This window comes from Eschrichtius robustus, chromosome X (assembly GCF_028021215.1).
Source record: "Eschrichtius robustus isolate mEscRob2 chromosome X, mEscRob2.pri, whole genome shotgun sequence".
NCBI lineage: Eukaryota > Metazoa > Chordata > Mammalia > Artiodactyla > Eschrichtiidae > Eschrichtius > Eschrichtius robustus.
The window spans coordinates 95,768,666-95,784,269 of NC_090845.1; positions in this window are offsets into that span (position 1 = coordinate 95,768,666).

Consider the following 15,604-nt stretch of genomic DNA (forward strand, 5'->3'; position numbering starts at 1 on the left):
CTACAAAAACAAACCCATAACAATTAAGAAAATGGTAATAGGGACGTACATATTGATAATTACCTTAAACGTGAATGGATTAAATGCTCCAACCAAAAGGCACAGGCTTGCTGAATGGATACAAAAACAAGACCCATATATATGTTGTCTACAAGAGACCCACTTCAGACCTAGGGACACATACAGACTGAAAGTGAGGGGATGGAAAAAGATATTCCATGCAAATGGAAATCAAAAGAAAGCTGGAGTAGCTATACTCATATCAGATAAAATAGACTTTAAAATAAATAATGTTACAAGAGACAAGGAAGGACACTACATAATGATCAAGGGATCAATCCAAGAAGAAGACATAACAATTATAAATATATATGCACCCAACATAGGAGCACCTCAATACATAAGGCAACAGCTAACAGCTATAAAAGAGGAAATCGACAGTAAGACAGTAATAGTGGGGGACTTTAACACCTCACTTACACCAATGGACAGATCATCCAGGAAGAAAATTAATAAGGAAACACAAGCTTTAAATGACACAACAGACCAGATAGATTTAATTGATATTTATAGGACGTGCCATCTAAAAACAGCAGATTACACTTTCTTCTCAAGTGCACGTGGAACATTCTGCAGGATAGATCACATCTTGGGCCACAAATCAAGCCTCGGGAAATTTAAGAAAATTGAAATCATATCAAGCATCTTTTCCAACCACAACGCTATGAGACTAGAAATCAATTACAGGAGAAAAAAATGTAAAAAACAAAAACATATGGAGGCTAAAAAATACGTTACTAAATAACCAAGAGATCACTGAAGAAGTCAAACAGGAAATCAAAAATACCTAGAGACAAAGGACAGTGAAAACATGAAGATCCAAAACCTATGGGATGCAGCAAAAGCAGTTCTAAGAGGGAAGTTTATAGCAATAAAAGCCTAACTCAAGAAACAAGGAATATCTCAAATAAACAATCTAACCTTACACCTAAAGGAACTAGAGAACAAAGAACAAGCAAAACCCAAAGTTAGTAGAAGGAAAGAAATCATAAAGATCAGAGCAGAAATAAATGAAATAGAAACAAAGAAAACAATAGTAAAGATCAATAAAACTAAAAGATGGTTATTTGAGAAGATAAACAAAATTGATAAAACTTTAGCCAGACTCATCAAGAAAGAGGGAGAGGACTCAAATCAATAAAATTAGAAATGAAAAGGAAGTTACAACGGACACCACAGAAATAAAAAACATCCTAAGAGACTACTACAAGCAACTCTATGCCAATAAAACGGACAACCTGGAAGATATAGACAAATTCTTAGAAAGGTACAAGCTTCCAAGACTGAACCAGGAAGAAATAGAAAATATGAACAGACCAATCACAAGTAATGAAATTGAAACTGTGATTAAAAATGTTCCAACAAACAAAAGTCCAGGACCAGATGGCTTCACAGGTGAATTCTATCAAACATTTGGAGAAGAGCTAACACCCATCCTTCTCAAACTCTTCCAAAAAATTGCAGAGGAAGGAACACCCCCAAACTCATTCTATGAGGCCACCATCACCCTGATACCAAAACCAGATGAAGATACTACAAAAAAAGAAAATTACAGACCAATATCACTGATGAATATAGATGCAAAAATCCTCAACAAAATGCTAGCAAACAGAGTCCAACAACATATTAAAAGGCTCATACACCGTGATCAAGTGGGATTGATCCCAGGGATGCAAGGATTCTTCAATATACGCAAATCAATCAATGTGATGCACTATATTAAATTGAAGAATAAAAACCATATGATCATCTCAATAGATGCAGAAAAAGCTTTTGACAAAATTCAACACCCATTTATGATAAAAACTCTCCAGAAAGTGGGCATAGAGGGAACCTACCTCAACATAATAAAGGCCATATATCACAAACCCACAGCAAACATCATTCTCAATGGTGAAAAACTGAAAGCATTTCCTCTAAGATCAGGAGCAAGAAAAGGATGTCCACTCTCACCACTATTATTCAACATAGTTTTGGAAGTCCTAGCCACGGCAATCAGAGAAGAAAAAGAAATAAAAGGAATACAAATTGGAAAAGAAGAAGTAAAACTGTCACTGTTTGCAGATGACATGATACTATACATAGAGAATCCTAAAGATGCCACCAGAAAACTATTAGAGCTGATCAATGAATTTGGTAAAGTTGCAGGATACAAAATTAATGCACAGAAATCTCTTGCATTCCTATACACTAACAATGAAAGATCAGAAAGAGAAATTAAGGAAACAATCCCATTCACCACGGCAACAAAAAGTATAAAATACCTAGGAATAAACCTACCTAAGGAGGTAAAAGACCTGTACTCAGAAAACTATGACACTGATGAAAGAAATCAAAGATGACACAAACAGATGGAGAGATATACCATGTTCTTGGATTGGAAGAATCAATATTGTGAAAATGAATATAAAACCCAAAGCAATCTACAGATTCAATGTAATCCCTATCAAATTACCAGTGACATTTTTTACAGAACTAGAACTAAAAATCTTAAAATCTGTATGGAGACACAAAAGACCCCAAGTAGCCAAAGCAATCTTGAGGGGAAAAACACGGAGCTGGAGGAATCAGACTCCCTGACTTCAGACTATACTACAAAGCTACAGTAATCAAGACACTATGGTACTGGCACAGAAACAGAAATATAGATCAATGGAACAGGATAGAAAGCCCAGAGATAAACCCATGCACCTATAGTCAACTAATCTATGACAAAGGAGGCAAGGATATACAATGGAGAAAAGACAGTCTCTTCAGTAAGTGGTGCTGGGGAAACTGGAAAGCTACATGTAAAAGAATGAAATTAGAACACTCCCTAACACCATACACAAGAATAGACTGAAAATGGATTAGAGACCTAAATGTAAGACTGGACACTATAAAACTCTTAGAGGAAAACATAGGAAGAGCACTCTTTGACATAAATCACAGCAAGATCTTTTTTGATCCACTTCGTAGAGTAATGGAAATAAAAACAAAAATAAACAAATGGGACCTAATGAAACTTAAAACTTTTGCAAAGCAAAGGAAACTACAAACAAGGTGAAAAGACAACCCTCAGAATGGGAGAAAATATTTGCAAAAGAATCAATGGACAAAGGATTAATCTCCAAAATATATAAACAGCGCATGCAGTTCAATATTAAAAAAGCAAACAACCCAATCAAAAAATGGGCAGAAGACTGAAATAGACATTTCTCCAAAGAAGACATACAGATGACTAACAAACACATGAAAAGATGCTCAACATCACTATTATTAGAGAAATGCAAATCAAAACTACAATGAGGTATCACCTCACACCAGTTAGAATGGGCATCATCAGAAAATCTGCAAACAACTAGTGCTGGAGAGGGTGTGGAGAAAAGAGAACCCTCTTGCACTGTTGGTGGGAATGTAAATTGATACAGCAACTATGGAGAACAGTTTGAAGTTTCCTTAAAAAACTGAAAATTGGGCTTTTCCTGGTGGCGCAGTGGTTGAGAATCTGCCTGCCAATGCAGGGGATGCGAGTTCGAGCCCTGGTCTGGGAAGATCCCACATGCCACGGAGCAACTAGGCCCGTGAGCCACAACTACTGAGCCTGCGCGTCTGGAGCCTGTGCTCCGCAACAAGAGAGGCTGCGACAGTGAGAGGCCCACGCACCGTGATGAAGAGTGGCCCCCCACTTGCCACAACTAGAGGAAGCCCTCGCACAGAAACGGAGACCCAACACAGCCAAAATTAAATAAATAAATAAATTAATTAATTAAAAAAAAAACTGAAAATAGAATTACCATATGACCCAGCAATCCCACTACTGGGCATATACCCTGAGAAAACCATAATTCAAAAAGAGACATGTACCACAGTGTTCATTGCAGCTCTATTTACAATAGCCAGGACATGGAAGCAACCTAAGTGTCCGTCGACAGACAATTGGGTAAAGAAGATGTGGTACATATATATACAATGGAATATTACTCAGCCATAAAAAGGAACGAAATTGGGTCATTTGTAGAGACGTGGATGGATCTAGAGACTGTCATACAGAGTGAAGTAAGTCAGAAAGAGAAAAACAAATATCGTATATTAACGCATATATGTGGAACCTAGAAAAATGGTACAGATGAACCGGTTTGCAGGGCCGAAATAGAGACACAGATGCAGAGAACAAACGTATGGACACCAAGGGGGGAAAGTAGCAGGGAGGTGTTGGTGGGGGGGGGGGGATGAATTGGTAGATTGGGATTGACATATATACACTAATATGTATAAAATGGATAATTAATAAGAACCTGCTATATAAAAAAATGAATAAAATTCAAAAATTCAAAAAATAAAAAAATTAAAAATTAATGAATGAATAAATAAATAAATTTAAAAATAAAAAATGAAATATAGTGGTTTGGAAGTCAAGCATGGAGGAGGAGCCGGAGACAACACAGTCAGACTGGGAGCTGCCCATCAGGGATGCTGCCTGCCAGGGATACTGTCCCACAACATCACGTTGGGACTCAGGAAGTTGGTGCCAGTGTAAAGTGAGGCCTGCCACCACTCAAAACGACCTGACTGGACAGTCCAGAATCTTGGGCTCCTGAACTACACTGGTAACTCCTTATAGTCAGAAAGCATTCTTATTCGGTTCTATACTCTGGGTACCCACCCACCCGGCACATAGTAGTTCTTCAATAAGTATTTGTTGAATGCATGAGTGTTGAATGAGATGACTGCCGTGAGTGAATCCTCCCAGACCTCTGTACCTCGTGAAAAGGGTCCTCTCTCCTCTGGGAATGACTAATCCAGGTCAGTGCAGTTGGACGAGGCCAGGCAGCCTGGCATCCTCCTATCAAAGATGAGGAGTCAGGTCCATCACTCGGCGTCCCACGGACTCAGCTGAGTTTCACCAACTACTTTCCAAAAGCTTTGCCAGCTCCCCTGAGGTGATCGATGGGCTCCTTTCCTGTGGTCCCAGGGCCTTTCTCTGCAGAGCTGGGAGCCCTGAGTGGGGGCTGGCAGGGACATCTTGCTCACCAGCTTTGGCCTGAGCCGGAGCCTGAAGCTGATGCTCTCCAGCCATCCCGTACCTGACACAAGTCCCCAGAGCCTGACTCCTGCCTTTCCAACTTCAGTCCATTCAAGGAAAATGGGTTCATGCTATTGGTGTGGGCCCAGGATGCCTGTGGTGCTGGAACAGTCACATTTTTTCCAAGCTGTTGTTAAGGCACTGCGGATAATAGGCAATTTCATCAACAATGATTTGAAAGGACCTGCCTCAGGCAGAGCTTTACTGCCAAAGGGGCGGGGAAGGATCAGCTGCCAGCACTGGGAAGAAGCATGAATTTAGCATAATGTCTTAGGATCAAATTCCTCCAAACAGCCACTAGGATGGCAGTTAATAGCTCCACCCCATGCCCCATCCTGTAGGCTGGAAGCCAGAGTGTGGGTGTGTGTCTGGAGCAAGGAGGAGGTCCTCCATGGAGTGGGAGGAAATGGCCTCTGAGGGTTCAGTCTCGGGCCCGGGCAAAATGTCCTGGATTCCAGATTCCAGGCGAGTCTCTTGGTTTCAATGCCCTGACCTGCTGGAGGCCACCGTTAGGTGGAAATTATGGAGGCCTGCCTTCTCACAAGTACAGAACTGCTTGTTTCACTTTGGGTTTCTAGCAACTGCTTCCCACTCATGACCACGCGCCCACACATCAAGTGCTGCCCACGCTCCCAGCATCACAGGGACATCCTCTGGCACCCTCGCTGACGTTTCCAGCTGCAGGTTCTGGACCTACCACTTAGCAATGCGCTCAGCTTGAGCTTCCCTGCCCTCCTGTCTGTGATGTCTGTCCTTCTGCATGTTGACTCCTCATTCCTATGTTCACTGCTTTGGCTGAAAGGAATATGCAGCTGTAGTAGGTTGGGAACCTTCCACAACACAGAAAACTTGACTGCTGCCCTTAAATGTGCACAAACAACTGTGCACGAGCGCTTACCCTATGCCAGGCACTGTGTTAAGTACTTTACATGCACAATCTCATTTTTAAAAATTTATTTTATTTATTTTTATTTTTGGCTGAGTTGGGTCTTTGTTGCTGCGTGTGGGTTTTCTTTAGTTGCAGTGAGCAGGGGCTACTCTTTGTTGCGGAGCGCGGGCTTTTCACTGCAGTGGCTTCTCGTTGCAGAGCATGGGCTCTAGGCACGCGGGCTTCAGTAGTTGTGGCATGCGGGCTCAGTAGTTGTGGCTTGCGGACTCTAGAGCGCAGGCTCAGTAGTTGTGGTGCACGGGCTTAGTTGCTCCGCAGCATGTGGGATCTTCCCGGACCAGGGCTCAAACCCGTGTCCCCTGCGTTGGCAGGCGGATTCTTAACCATTGCGCCACCAGGGAAGCCCCTCAATCTCATTTTTTAAAAACTTTTATTTCTTCTTTTTTTTTTGGCCGAGCCGAGAGGCTTGCAGGATCTTAGTTCCCCGACCAGGGATTTAACCTGTGCCCTCGGCAATAAAAACAGAGTCCTAACCACTGGATCGCCAGGGAATTCCCCACGATCTCATTTAATCTCCTTAACAATCCTTTGAGAGAGATACTATGAGCATATCCACATTTCTTAGGAGAAAGCTGAAGCCTAGAGAGGTTAAATCGCTATCCTGAGGTCACACAGCGGGTAAGCGGTAAGCCAGTTGGTTTTCAAGCCCAGCCCAAGCTTTCACCTGCTACCTTGCAGTACTCAGCCCAGCACCACCTCTGAAGCCCTTCCCCTGAAAACAGAGGCATGGATGCAGCCACACTCATCAGAGGATAACCTGTAACAGTTGCTCAGGGTACAGGCAGCGTGTGGGTAACCAGACATTGGTAACGTTGGGGTGTGGGGTGCGGGATACTGCAAGCCCACCTGACCCTCTTCGCCAGGCGGCCCTAGTGCCACATGCCTCTCGGAACCAGGGGGTGGAGTGGTACCTGTGCATGAAAATTTGTGGGTAGAGCAGCTGTGTCCAAAAAGGGCACCATCAAAATGAGGGGACCCCCCCCCGTGTTCCTCAAATTGGGGTCTGAGCTCCCAAGGTTGTGACCCATACTCCTTATGCATTTGCATTTTTCTCAAAGATTTTGGAGGCAAACATCACACAAATGATATCTTCAATGTTTTTATGTAAAAATATGGAGAGGAGTGCAGACGTTGCACACCCTGTAAAGAAAACATATCATTTCAAAGACACTTGAGACTTGTGCCTGATACTTCTGGCTTCATTCCCATGTCCACCTTCCCAGCGTCCAGATTCACTCTCCTCTACCCCAGAGAGGCTTTGGTGGAAATGCTGGGCACACTCAGGGTCCATCAGATGAACTAACTAGTGGTGTGGGCCCCGAGGGGAGGACATCTAGGACTGGCCTATTTCCACGAATCTGGGCACAGGTGGGGGTCAGGCACTTCTTTGGGGATGAGAGACCTGGCATGACAGGGTGCCAGGAAGGAGATGGGGCAGCGTTATGAAAGCCTCCTTCTCAGTCGCAGTGTTACCTTATACACTTTAGCACAGGGTCAGCTCCAGGCACAGACTGAGGGGAGCCAGATTCTGTGCCAGCCGAGATTTCCGCATCTGTAATGAGCAGGCAAAGCAGGGAGGCCATGTGGGCTAAGGTGAGCGGTTCCCCCTAGAGTCAGGGCTTGGTTCTATCTTCAGCCCAGCCGCTGACTTGCCGTATGATGGGATACAAGTCATTTCGCCTGTTTGGGTCTCTTCTCTAAAATGAAGATGACTGAGTCTTCAGCCTCCCTCTGGGGCTCGGAGGATTAATGAGGTGGTGCTGAATAAAACATCTATAAAAATCCCAAATCTTAGCCGTATGAGCTTAACAAGTACAAATCGAACTGCCCCGTTTGTAGCTGGTCCACAGAAACTAATTAAGCTTGCACCAAGAGCCTAGCACTAGAAAACTGGGTGTCTGTTTCCTTCAAACATCCATTATTTTCCGTCAAAGCCACCTTCCCCTAAAAAAGGCATATATGAGGCCTCCTCCCTCTTGGGCCTTTCTTTTGAAATTGGGAAGCCCACCTGCTACCTCAGTAGAGACCCACGTCCTGGGGTGGACACAGTCAGGCAGATCCAAGGCTCTTCTTGGCCTTTGGCCAATATCCCAGCTTGTTTCTCTGACACCCTCCTCTCCTCTCTTCATTCTCATCCTCTTCGCTAGAAGCAGCTATAAATCAGGGAGGCTTGAACTTCTCGTTTTTTCCCATCGTTTAGGCTTAGCTCACAGGAAATGGCTTTCAACTCCAAACTCTTAGCCAGCTTCCCGGTGACAGCTTCGAGTTCTAGCTACTGTGCCCAGTGTTTAGCTCCCGTACATCCCACTCCCACCCTAGCGGTTTGCCAACCTATGGCAGCATGCCAAGGGCAGCAGGAGAAACGATTTTTGAAGACCCATGGTGGGGGGCAGGGGTAGTTTAGTTCTCAGATCATGGCAAGATGGCTTAGAAGGCAAAGCTGGCTTTGATTCCCACCTCCTGGTTCCTTCCCTACCCCCTGTTCTCGCCAGGATGTCCTGGGCCCTCAAGCATTCTTCTGGCTTCTCAATGCCCTACATGGTAATAACCCTCTAGGCCTGCTCTCCCTTCAAAATGACCTCTTCCTCCTCTTCCTCTCCCCAAGTAAAAACTGGTATTATGGGCATATGTTTGGTTTTGAGCCATCTGATTAACACACAGAGCAATTTATGCTGTGCCTCAGGGCTTCCTACAAAGTTAGATTTAGTCATATCCAATGCAGGACGCAATGAATCTGATATTTTAATTGGTATGCATGCCTGTGACCTTGGTAACGTGGCTGCTGGAAACCCCTTCTCTCAGTTATGGGATTATGCCAGTGGGGAGGGTCTAAGCCATCAAGGTAAACAGTGTTCTCTTTGCCTCCTCTAGAACCCTAATCACTCAGTCCCTCAGCCTGCCCACTTGTAAACTCAGAAGCCCACCTGTCTCTCCCTATCTCATATAAAAAATAATTTTTTTTTGGCCAAGCCACAAAGCATACGGGATCTCAGTTCCCCAACCAGGGATCGAACCCGTGCCCCCTGCTGTGGAAGTGCAGAGTCCTAATCACTGGACCGCCAGGGAAGTCCCCTCATTTAAATTTGAAGATAAATCTGCAGTATGGGCAAGCTGTTTGCAGTTTCTTGGAGGTAACTACAATTCCTGCTTCCTAGTACAGTTTACAGGAAAAAAGGGGAAAAAAGGGTATATGGCAATGGCATGACTCTTGGCCCCCAAGGACAGGGGAATTGCTAGGAAAGCGAGGCAAAGACAAGCATTCCTGCCCCTTTTCTAACCTGGTACAGCAGGCATGTATGCCTCCAGGGACCTGGAAAAATTCAAAGAGCCAAGTCGAAAACGGACAGATGTTCTCCCTGCTGAACAATGGAAGAGGCTTTGATCTGACTTGCAGTTTCTGCAGCCCTGAGCCCACGCTAGCTTGGCTCTGTTAACAGAGCTGCATTAGGTGCCAGGAGATTTTGGTTCTACTTGCAGCTCTTCCAAGAACTAGCTGTGTGACCTTGGGCATTCACTTCCCTTCTCTGAGTATCAGTGTCTTGCCATATAAAAGGAGTGGGTTGAGCTAGAGGGCCTTTTAGCTTTGAAAAAGCACATTTTCTCTACATTAAACATTTTTTAGACAAAGGCAAGTACTTCTAGCGTCACCCAAACACTCCTCAGATCAGTAATTAAACTGGGAGAACTCCCCAACTCATAAAAGTTAAGCACCAGAACAGACCACAGAGCCTGCTTGGCTCTGCTGCTTTCATCTAACTCCCTTCTGTCAAGGGGCGCTGAAATCTCCCATCTCTTTTAAATCCACAGATGATTCTAACTCACTGGGATACTGAACTTGTACAATAAAGCCTATATTCACAGGAAACCAACTCACAGGAACCCTAGGAGAGTGCAATGCATCTAAAGGGTCCAGGCAAATCCTAAGGTAAAACAGCAAACTTTGTTTTATGAGATAAATCTTCTGGAACAGGGCTGCTTTCAAGATAGACTTTTGTTGGGAATTCCCTGGTGGTCCAGTGGTTAGGACTCTGCAAGGGCAGACCAAGGCCCTGCCAAGGGCCTTGGTCAGGGAACTAAAAATCCCACAAGCCACGCCACGCAGCACACACACAAAAAAGATACACGTTTGTTAATAAAACCATGATTTACACGCATGCCCTTTGCTCTTTCAAAGGACTCCTAAAGTGAATCCTTTTGAAAAGCCATTAATACCTCCTAATATATCTTCGGTGTCAATCCAGTTTTTCAGTTCAAATCCTTAAGCGTTTAAAATGCATCCAAGAGGACTTCCCTGGTGGCACAGCGATTAAGACTCCGAGCTCCCAGTTCAGGGGGCCAGGGTTCGATCCCTGGTCAGGGAACTAGATCGCACACGCATGCCGCAACTAAGAGTTTGCATGCCACAGCTAAGGAGCCCACATGCCGCAACTAAGACCCAGCACAACCAAAAATAAATAAATAAATATTTTTTAAAAATAAAATAAAATAAATAAAATAAAAAGTATCCAGGGACTTCCCTGGCAGTCCAGTGGTTAAGACTTCACCTTCCAATGCAAGGGGTGTGGGTTCGATACCTGGTCAGGGAGCTAAGGTCCCACATGCCTTGTGGCCAAAAAAACAAAACATAAAACAGAAGCAATATTGTAATGAATTCAATAAAGACTTTAAAAATGGTCCACATCAAAAAAAACCTTTAAAAAAACTCCCACAAGTTAAAAAAATTATAATAAAATGCATCTACTCTGAGGGTCTGTGCTAGAGGCTGTGGGAAATGCAGGGTCTCTGGCCTCAAAGAGCTTGCATGCTTGCTGAAGACACAGAGAACATAAGTTTGGGAGTTCAGGGCCTAATGGAAGGGCTGACTCCTGAGGGCTGGTGCGCTCAGCGTGGGCTGCAGCACACTGGGCTGTCTCTACAGATGTGATGTGCTTTCTGGTGGCCTGAAAGCCCTCTGATGTGCTTACAAAAGAGAGACGCCCACCTGCCATCAATTTGGCATTGAATTAGGAGTTGGCTGAAAATTCAAAGGTGAGGATATGAGCAATGACAGGCCACACTGGCCTCGAGAGGGAAAAATCTGAACGTAGGCAGTAGACAGAAAAGAGAAAATGTCTTGAAAGAAATGCTAATACCCAGAAGGAGCAGGAAAGGTTGCTTGAAGATGACAAGGAGGTCCAGCTAGTCAAAGGTGACGCTAGAAGGAGCCTTGCGTGAACTTCGGTCCGGTGGTTAAGACTCTCCGCTTCCACTGCAGGGGGCGAGGGTTCGGTCCCTGGTGGGGGAAGATCCCACAAGCCCGCGCGGTGCAGCCAAAAAAAAAAAAAAAAAAAAAAGGCCTGTGCGCTGGGATTGAAGTGACAGGCCCAGGAAAGAGAGATTCTGCTGCAACTCCTTCGTTCTAGACCTACAAGGGGACTTCTTTCTCTCTGCCTGCTATTAAAGTAGTCATTTATGAGTCTGTAAAGCTTCTCAAGGAAAAGGTCGTGTTTTATTCATTCCTGTAATCCAAAGGCTGAGCACTGTTATTTTGTCCATAGTTGCTGCCGAAGAAGTGACTGATTGAATAAATGGATGAATTTAGACCCTCCTATAATGCCTAGAATCTCAGAAGGAAGCAAAGCCATACCTGCCCTATGTGGGGAGGGGAAGGGAGGGGGCCCTTCCAAGGAGGTGGGTGTTTACAAAACTCTCCCAGTGGTCTGAGCTTTGGAGTTAGTTGGAAATGTGAAATATGGACAAGAGGTTATTCCTCAGCCTTTTCTAGAACAAAATAGTCTGTGCTCCTCCTCCTCCCTTCCTCTCCAATTTGGGGATCAGAATTCCAGCCCTTTACCTTCAGCACCCCGAAACTGGTATTCAAAGCTCTCCACAATCTGGTTTTGTATAGGTCAGGGTCAACCAGAGAAAAAGACCCAGGAGGAAGTGTATATTAAGGGATTTCTTGTAAGCAATTGGCTTATACCTTTGTGGGGCTGGCTCAGCAGGTCTGAAATCTGTGGGCAGGCCATCAGGAAGGGCAGGCTGCAATTCCTTTTTCCTCAGAAAAACTGCAGTTCTGCTCTTAAGACCTTTCAACTGATTGAATCAGACCCACCCAAATTGTCTAGGAAAATCTCCTCTACTTAAAGACAACCATTAGGAATATTAATCACAGCTACAAGATACCGGGACTTCCCCGGTGGTCCAGTGGTTAGAAATCCACCTTCCAACGCAGGTTCGATCCCTGGTCGGGGAACTAAGATCCCACATGCCTCGGGGCAAATATAAGTCCACGCACCTCAACTACTGAGTGTGCTGTAGAGCCCATGTGCCTCAACTACAGAAGCCACAATGAAGACCCAGCGCAGACAAAATTTTTAAAAAAGTACCTTCACAGCAACCCCCAGATTAGTGTTTGATTCAGGAACTGGGACCACAGCCGAGATAAGTTGATACATAAAACTGACCATCATAGGCTTCTAGTTGCCTTTCTTGCCTCAGCTCCCAACACACCTTCCCTCACCTCACCTCACCCAACTTGTGCATTCGCCTGCCCCAGGGCCTTTGATAAACCTGAGTCAGGAAGGGGGCAGGGCACAACCTTTAAAAGAACGACATAGCCGTTGAGGACACAACATAAACTGGTTAGAACCAGCTAGGCCCAAGATGGTGGAAGATTCGACTTCCACTAGAAGTTGAGCCTCATTATATGCTCATTGTAATACGTCAGCAAGCTAAATGACACACCCAGGAATTCCCTGGCGGTCCAGTGTTTAGGACTCCACGTTTCCATTGCAGGGGGCACGGTTCAATACCTGGTTGGGGAAGTAAGATCCTGCGTGATCCCTCATGCCGTGCAGCGCGGCCAAAAAAAAAAAAAAAAAAAAAAAAAAAGACACACCCACCAGCGCCATGACAGTTCCGGGGCTAACCATAAAAGACCAAAAAGTGGGCGGTGACCCAATTCCTGGAAATCTCCACCCCTTCCCCAAAATAGTTGGAATAATCCTACCACTCATTAGCCTAGAAATTACCCAGCCCATAAAACTAACCACCCCATATTTCAGGGCCCACACTCTGTCTGTCAAGTATGTTTCTTCCAAGGCCGCTCTCACCTTCTGAGACGGGCTGCAGTCTGTCAATGCAACGCGTATCTCTCTAAATAAACCTGCTTTCACTTTACTATGGCTTGAATTCTTTCCTGCGCAAAGCCAAGAACCCACACTGGGCAGCTCGTCCCAGGGATTCACCTGAGACCTGGGACATGACCATCCTTTTGCGCCCCTTCTTTCTCTGCAACAACCCTCTTCTCCAGGTTGCAATCCTTGGTCTTAGGAGGCCCATTTCCTGCAAGACCCTTCGCACATCCTCTCAATTTGATTGCATTTCTCACGCCCCACCCCCCATACTTAACCTTATTTCTGTAACTATCTGTCTTGCCTGCTAGGGGGAAAAGATTGTGTACTGTTCATTCTCTGTATACCCATCCTCCAGAGGCCCTGGCATATAGAAGGATCTCAGCACATTTCTTTTTTTTAATAAATTTATTTATTTAATTTATTTATTTTTGGCTGCATTGGGTCTTTGTTGATGCACGCAGGCTTTCTCTAGTTGCGGCGAGCAGGGGCTACTCTTCCTTGCGGTGCGCGGGCTTCTCATTGCGGTGGCCTCTCGTTGCGGAGCACGGGCTCTAGGCGCGCGGGCTTCAGTAGTTGTGACACGCGGGCTCTAGAGCGCAGGCTCAGTAGTTGTGGTGCACGGGCTTAGTTGCTCCGCGGCATGTGGGATCTTCCGGACCAGGGCTCGAACCCATATCCCCTGCATTGGCAGGCGGGTTCTTAACCACTGCTTCACCAGGGAAGCCCCACAGCACATTTCTTTTGAATGATATCAAACTTACAGAACCCATCACCATTTACATATAACTCAGCATACTCTTTTCAAAACCTCACATCTTAGGATCCTTATGCCAGCCTCACACACATTGTTCCTATTCTGATGGCCTAATTTGTCCACGTTCATCCATCCCTAAAGGTCTGAGGACGTTTTTTTCCTAGATGACTTTAACTCAAGTCTCCTTTAAACTTTCTCCTCAGGACTACCTTACCTTAGATATGGACTAAGACACCCATCCCCCATGCCCTAACATTGTTTACCTTTCTAGACAGAGACAAAAGGAACAAAGACAACAGCATTTTTCCCACATACATTTATATTCTGGAATTCTCTGATTAGATTACTTAGTTTTTGCCCTAATGGGATTATTAGTATTAATCTAATGAGCGCAGGGCTCTTTGATCATTTATCTGGAGAGAAGGTCCCTTGTGTTCATAAAGTTCTCAAAGGGGTCCATGATTTCCAAAAGGTTGAGATTCACGTCTCTCATCCCTCTTCTTAAACCCTACAGCTACTGGCCCAATTAAGGACATTACTGACTTACCCTCCCAACCTGATTTTCCTGCCTCCAATCTCTTCCCTATTATTAATTCACACAGTTAAATTTACCAAAAGCAAAATTATGATCATGTCATTCCCTTATTCCAGAATAGTCAGTGGCTTCCCACCACCTGCAGAATAAAATCTCAGCATGGTACCTGATACTCCAGCCAAAGCAGACTACTTCCCTTTCCTCAAAACCTCTACTTCTTCACCTTTGCTTCCTGCCAGGGGAGAACCACCTCCTCCCAATCATTGCCTGTTGTCAAAAAAAATTAATCGATCTAAGAAAGAAATGGACAATTTTATTCAAGCCAACCTGAGGATTATAATGTGGGAGACAATATTTCAGAAAGCTGTGAGGACTGTTCGGCCCGTTAAAGGTCAAAGCACAGTTATACATAAGTTTTTGAGACATAGGGTTATACATCAAATCATATATTGACAGTTTACATAATCCTGATCTGTGCATACAGAGTGAGTAGTGGGTCATGGTGACCCCTTACAAGATTGAGAAGGAAGGTTATTTCCTAGGGAGGTCTGGTTAGTGCAGATACACAATACACACTAAAGGGGAGGGAGGAGGCCCAAACGGGCAGAGAAACATTTTGTATTGCCACAATATATAAATTTTATTTCATCACTGTCAAAACCCTGCCCATCCTTCAAGGCCTAGCTCATGTGCTTCCACTGCCAGAAGTACCTCCAGGATGTCTGGACAGGATGTCCAATACTGCCAGGATGTCCCAGGCAGAGGTGATATTTTTTACTGCTGAGTCTGCATATGACTTTGTTTGGGTCGGATGTCTAGTTGTACCTCCAAAATCCCTTTTTCCTCTGCATTCTGAGTACAGGCCCACCTAACAAGACATTTCTTAGTCTTTCCTGCAGGTAGGTGTGATTTGCAACTAAGCTCTTGCCACGTGACTAAGCTCATTCCAAAGGGATGTGACGGAAAATGAAATGAGCAAATTCCACGTGACTTGTTTAAAAAGAAATCCCTTGCCTCTTCTCTTTCCTCCTTCCCATGGGCTGGAACATGAATGTGCTCATGACCTAGCATGGAGCAGAATTGTCCCATTGGCCTGGGAGCATGTTATGCAAGAGAGAAATAA